Here is a 6,987-nt window from a genome sequence, read left to right as displayed (position 1 = left end):
GTAACAGACACATCCATTGGAAGCCTGTTGCCTCAAGAAAATGAGGACAAACTCAAAATGAATATGTACTATATCAGTAAAAGGATGACTGGATGTGAAATCAATTTCATTCCAGTTGTGAAATTTTGTTGGGCACTTGTATAGGTCACCAAAAGGTTGAGACACTACATGCATGTCCACCCCCATCAAGTTGGTGTCAAGACTAGACCCGGTACATTTATTTTTTCAACGGACCCTTTAGTCACCAAGGCTAGCCAAATAGATGATGATGTTATCCTAATAAGACATAGCCTATATGGTAAAGAAGTCTATCAAAGGAAGCGTTGATGTGGACTTCTTTGATGACCAACCCATCTTTTTTAAGTCAGAAGACGAACTCAAGTTCCCCAATGAGAGATTTATGAGTATAACATCAGACACATGGAAACTGATGTTTGATGGAGTTTCCAGAAAGTAGGGTTACAGAATTGGAATCTTGTTAGTTGACCTGAAAGGGACGTACAATCCAATCTCCATAAAACTCGAATACCCCGTCACCAACAACGAGGCTGAATACGAGGCATGCCTCTCGGGTCTCAAGTTGGTTTATGATAAAGGAGCCACCCAACTAGAAGTATTTTGTGGTTCTAACTTAGTTATATCTCAAGCCAATGGAACGTGGCAAGTGAAAGGGGAAAACCTTAAATCCTACCACGTCCACCTAACCAAATTTATGTACAAATTCGATCACGTAATATTTGTCCATGCTCTAAGAAGCCAAAATCGCTTCGCGGACGCCTTAGTTACTTTTGCAGCCATGACCCAAATTCTCAACGGAATCAAAGTCAAACCCTTTCGAATGCAACAAAAGCAACGACCTGCTTTTAAAAATGGAAAAATATCTTCCTGTGAGAATGCTAAACCCTGGTATGATACTCTCTAGAAGTACATTGAGTGTGGAGAATATCTTAGCTAAGAAACGATACACATTGCGCCAGTATTGCCCCAACTACGCTTGGATCGCCAACAGACTTTATCGTCGATCTTTCGACTGTCAAAACATGATATGCATTGATACTCCTGAATCATAGAGGAACATGTAGGGACATGTGGAACACACATGAATGGAATGGCTTTAGGCCAAGAAAAAACTTTGTCAATGATAGTATTACCAAAACCTTGAATAAGAATATGTGAGTTATGTAAGGAACTGTCATCAGTTCCAGATCTATGCTAACCTGAAGCATACACCGACCTCACTCCTTTACAACAAGACATCCCTTCGACCCTTTTCTACATGGGGCATTGATGTCATCGGGAAAAATCTATCCCCACACATCAAATGGACACGAGTTCATACTCGTAGCTATAAACTATTTCACCAAATGGGTTGAAGCAGGCCTCCATGAGGTCCTGGGTTCGAGCCTGTCATGCGACAAGTTCTGCGCTTGGTTAAATGTTTAAGCGTGTTTGCAGACTATGTGTGCTTAACCTGCAAGGATTAGTCGCACTTAATAGAAGCAGCGGAACTCAACGTTCTCAACAAAAAAATCCGTTATTTTCTATTCCATAATAAAAAGAAGAATAATAATAAAAATGGAAAACGCACTAACAATAGCCGCACAAACATGACTCAGCAAAAAGATGTGATAAGGATGACAATATGTGTATTTGACCTCCATAATGAGGTAACTATTGTCGCTGAATTCTTAATAATAAAAATTTGATTATTCAATTTTGGAATACGGCGGATTTTGATTAATTGAAATCGAATTGACTTTTAGTAAGTGGTGATATTTGAACTTACTCTTTGTTCCAGGTTGTAACCCTTTGTAAATTAAATTTAGGACATGTTGGACATAATAGGACGTGATGATATCCTTGTTGGAGTTGAAGGTGAATGATGAATACTTGAAGATGGCATCATACAACAAAATTTTGGAGGTTATCTTCCATAAAGGAACATGTTCATTCACATTGTTTATATACAAAGCAAGAATGGATCGATCGATTGGATCTCTGCATGCGCTAATGAGAAATAAGTTGTTACAATAGAGATTAACATAGTTAGTTACTGTAGATCCAAGCAAACAATCCTGCAGACCAGAGATTATAAATTAATACTAATCATGGTTTTTAGAAAAACTTTTTCCACGGGTATTATTCTATGCTTTGTATTCACATCATTTGAAGTAGGATGATACATGTATTCCAAGAGTCTCTAAAGAGAAACTCAAGAGTTCATTTGAGAAATAAGTAATTGTTTTTTTTTTATTAATTAACATTGATTACATCCATAATGAGTTAAATTATTGTCCATGAATTCTTAATAATAAGAATTTGGTTATTCAACTTTGGATTGCTGCGGATGTCGATTAATTGAAATCAAAGTGACTTGTAGTAAGCTGTGATATTCGATCTTACTCAATGTTGCATACTGTAACTCTTTGTAAATCAGATTTACGACAATTTTACATAGTGGGACGTGATGATATCGCTGTTGGAGTTCAAGTTGAAGGTGAGATACTTCAAGATGACATCATACAACCAAATGCTAGAGGTTATCTTCCATTAATTGAATAGACTCATTCACATTGTTTCTATACAAATGCAGGATCGATCAATTGAATCTTTGCATGTGCTAATGAGAAATGATTTGTTTAATTAGAAGATTAACACAATTGGTTATTGTAGATATAAGAAAACAATCCCACAGATCAAAGATTACAAATTAATACTAATCATGGATTCTAGAAAAACTTTCTTCCACATGTACTAATCTCTGTTATGCATTCACACTATTTGAAGCAAGGTGATACATGTATACAAAGAGTCTCTAAAAAGAAACCCAATATTTTGTTTGAGAAACGTGTACCGCATATGGAAACACCATAATGTTATGCAAAACAAAATATATATTTTCCTTATCCCTTTAATTTTAACTAGTTCGCACAAGAATACCGCTCTTTTTCTTATGTGAAATCCAATTCTAAAAGGAAACATTGAACATATTTATGTTGTCTTGAGTGGTAGTTTTCAGTCAAAGAATGATTGTTGTGATAAGGAAAACTCCTCTAAGTGTTCATGCAATCTCCTCAATATTGAATAGAACATGATCATAATTTGTATATGGATAGCACCAGTAATCCCTATGTAGAGTTTAATATATTATATGAATCTAAGTGTCACTGAGTAGAAATTAAAATGAAGTTGTCCATATTTTTCCTGCAAATTACGGTTCTGAAGGAGGTAATTTTGTTAAGTTGATTTATAGTGTTTTTCTCAAATCTATCTGATAAGAAATCTAATTCTATGGGTCACAACCTTTCGCCTCACAAAAACAAACAATAAAAGTAATTTTGGTAAGTGAACAATAAAATTCTTATAAAAGTAAGAATAATTTTATAGATTAATATAATAGTAATGAGTAATTTGAGTTTATTTGAGGTTTCTCTAAGGTATTATTATGTTATATTATTGCTAATTAGTTTCTTATAAATATTTTTTTTTATCTTACTAGTTATTTCTCTAAGCCACTGTGAACATCGCAAATTTGTCTACCTAGGTAAAAATGATGAATCTGATCTTATTAACAGATTTAGTGATTTTAAAATTTTAAATGTATTAAAATTTATTTTTTATTTTACTCTTTACATCTAAAATATAATTGAGATAAATTTTATTTTTCTTTTATACAACAAAATATAAAGTGTTTATATAATACATTTTAGGTCTAAATATTTCCAGCTCAAGGCTAGTATATATAATACATTTTAGGTTTAAATATTTTTTTTATAAGAAATTAATACAATTATTTTATATAATGTAAACACATTGTCACACGTTTATAAAATTTAAATTATTTTTCTTGATATTGAATTTAAATTATAAAATCATATAAAATATTGTACATATAGAGTAAGTTTCCAGTTCAAGATAAATATATATTTTTTATTTTATTTTAAATTTAACTGTTTAAAATTTTATTAACAAATCAATCCATGAACAATTACTTCCACGAACAATTACTTTCATAAGTTGAAGTTGGGTTGTGTAAGAGAACATTTTAAGCTCAAAATTCTTAACAAATACAAATATTTAGAGGTGCAATTATGTTTTAAAATAAAAAAAAAACATGTGATATATAATTTTTTTGATTATATATATCAATAAATTTAATAATAATTTTCTATTCTAACTCACAATTTTATTCCTAAGATATATTTAAATGAAATAGGTATTTTTATAATTAAATTATAAACTAAAATAATAAAATATGAGTTTTCTTTTATATAATATTTAATTAATATAATTAAAAATTGAAAAAAATAAATAAATTTATATATGCTTAACTCACACATAAAAATGTTACACATTTTTTGTTTAGTTTATAGATTTCATAATCTTAAAAAATTAATAGGATTAATTTTAGTTTTTTTTAAGAGGACGTTTCACTCTCAAAGTTCAAAGATATTTGAGTTTTGAAAATAATATTTATAACATATATAAAATTCTTTAAGAATATGAATAGACACTCATACATGTTCTTGATCTAATTGGGTAAAAACCAATAATAATTTATTGGATTACTGAATTTTGAAACAAAACAAAACATATATTATGGTGTATTTTTTATGATATCTTTATTCTAATTATACCCTTATCAATTTTAACATTTTTAGATATAATTCTTAAAAATAAAAAATTCTAAATACGTTTTAAACTTTATCATATAAAATGAATTTAAGATATTGACAAGAAAACGTATAAGCAGAAGTGTTAACTTAATTAGATAACAAAACAACTGAACAACTATACTCACAAAAAATTAAAATAATGGTACGTCTCATCATAAGATACCAAACACAAAATTAATATTTAGTCTTTGGACATTAACTATTAACTTGCAAACAACGCTCTTTTGTAGTAATCAAATATTAACAATAAGTCCTGTCAAAAAATTGGTTATCTTTGGATAGTCCAATTATTCACATGGCACACCGAATAATTGTTACATATTCAGTACTACATGTGCATAATGTTATTCTGACGAATTATTTATCTTCTCTGGGTCAATTAAATAACCGCATAAATTACATACACTATATTATTAATTTATAAAACATATTAACTTATATAAGAGAGCCTACTTTGATAGAGCCTACTTTGATAGAATGTTGTTTCAATTAATTGATTTAATAAATTAATAACTTATGTACCTACTTTAAGTGTGTAACTCAACCAATTATTAAACAATATGTTTTTATAAATTAATAATTTGTACATTATTTAAATTTATAATCCGACCAATTATTAATCTTCTTTTGGGACGATTAACAACCCCATAATTACAAATTTAAGTGTTCTTAAAATTGTACTAAATTTTGAATGTGTTATTAATGCTAAAATTTTAAATGTTGTTTTATTTATCAAAATAGCATAAATTCCATATGTGTGTAACACAAAACAAATAATTGTGTTTTTAATTATCACCTAAATATTTTTTAATATTAATTAACACAATATATACTTACAACAAAAACATGTAAATATATATCCGAATGTGTAATATAACATGATTGATAATTTATCTAAATATAATAAAAAAAATTAAATAATTAATTATATACTGATAAAAATTTCACTAAAATTCTAAATTTATCAATTATTAAATTAATTGATTATAATATTAAATATTTTTTTTCTTTATTTTCTTTTTCTTTATTTTTTATTCTTAATTTACTTTTTCATAATTTTTCAATTATTTATATATAAATCTTTATTTATATATATATTTATAAAATATATGTATAACTCTTCAAAAACTTCCTTACTAATATATATATAATTCTTTATTTTCTATATCTTAACGTTATCATTAATTCCTTTTAAAACATATATATTAATTATTATAAATAATTAATATCTTAATTAAGTTATAAAAACTCAATTTCCTTAATTAATGGGATCAACTTCTTTATAAATTTGATCGAAAATATAAATAATTAATATCTTAATTAAGCTTACAAATTATTCTTGTATATATATTGAATTAAATTCTATAAATGTATATATTGAATGTTGAATCTTTATATCCTTTATTAATTATTATTTAAATAATTAGTATAATAAATAAATTATTTATATTAACTGAAATATTTTCTTATTAATTATGTAACTGTACGACTTTAATATTTATTTAATAAATTAAAATTTGAACAGTTCTCTCACTATCATTTATATATATATATATATATAAATTCCTTTATTAATTATTATTTAAATAATTAATATAATAAATTATTTAATTAATAATAAATATATATAATTGGAAAAAATGTAATTCCTATCTATCAGTGAAAACTTGATTCCTATTTATATTCTCGTTAACCTTACAAATTCAAACGGTTTGTCTTATCAGTTATGTCTTTTCATATTCTTATAAATCTTATTAACCTAAATATTAATAGATCGACACAATGACGGTTCTATATCACTTATAGAACCTTTAATCTAGATTTTTAATCCTTAATTCTATAGTTTTTAGACTCTATGTCGTAAATAAATTGAGATAAATTGTAATTGCAGAAATATACATGAATCTCAAATGAAGAAGAGTTTCATTCTTCATTATTTTTCAGATCTTATTATTCTTGATCTGGACCTGGATAAGTCTTCCAACCCTATATATATTTATATATATCGATAGTTCTAAGTATTTTTGGAATATGAATAAACCAATACTTTTTTGTCTAATGAGAAAAACATAATAAGTAGAGTATTTATATGGGTTAGGACCTGACCCTAATATTATTTACCCTAATATTATTTGACACATCAATGAAATAATAAATATTTCTGTTTTACATATAATTATTATAAATAAATGATCTGAATTACGCTTAAAGAAAGAAAAACGTGTGATAGAAAATATGATTATGACTGAAATAGTCAATTGAATAAAAATGGGTGAAAATTTTGTTTATACTAAATAAGAAGTTTATTTTT

This window comes from Impatiens glandulifera, chromosome 2, assembly GCF_907164915.1.
Source record: "Impatiens glandulifera chromosome 2, dImpGla2.1, whole genome shotgun sequence".
Lineage (NCBI taxonomy): Eukaryota > Viridiplantae > Streptophyta > Magnoliopsida > Ericales > Balsaminaceae > Impatiens > Impatiens glandulifera.
Note: the sequence above shows the minus strand (reverse complement) of the source record.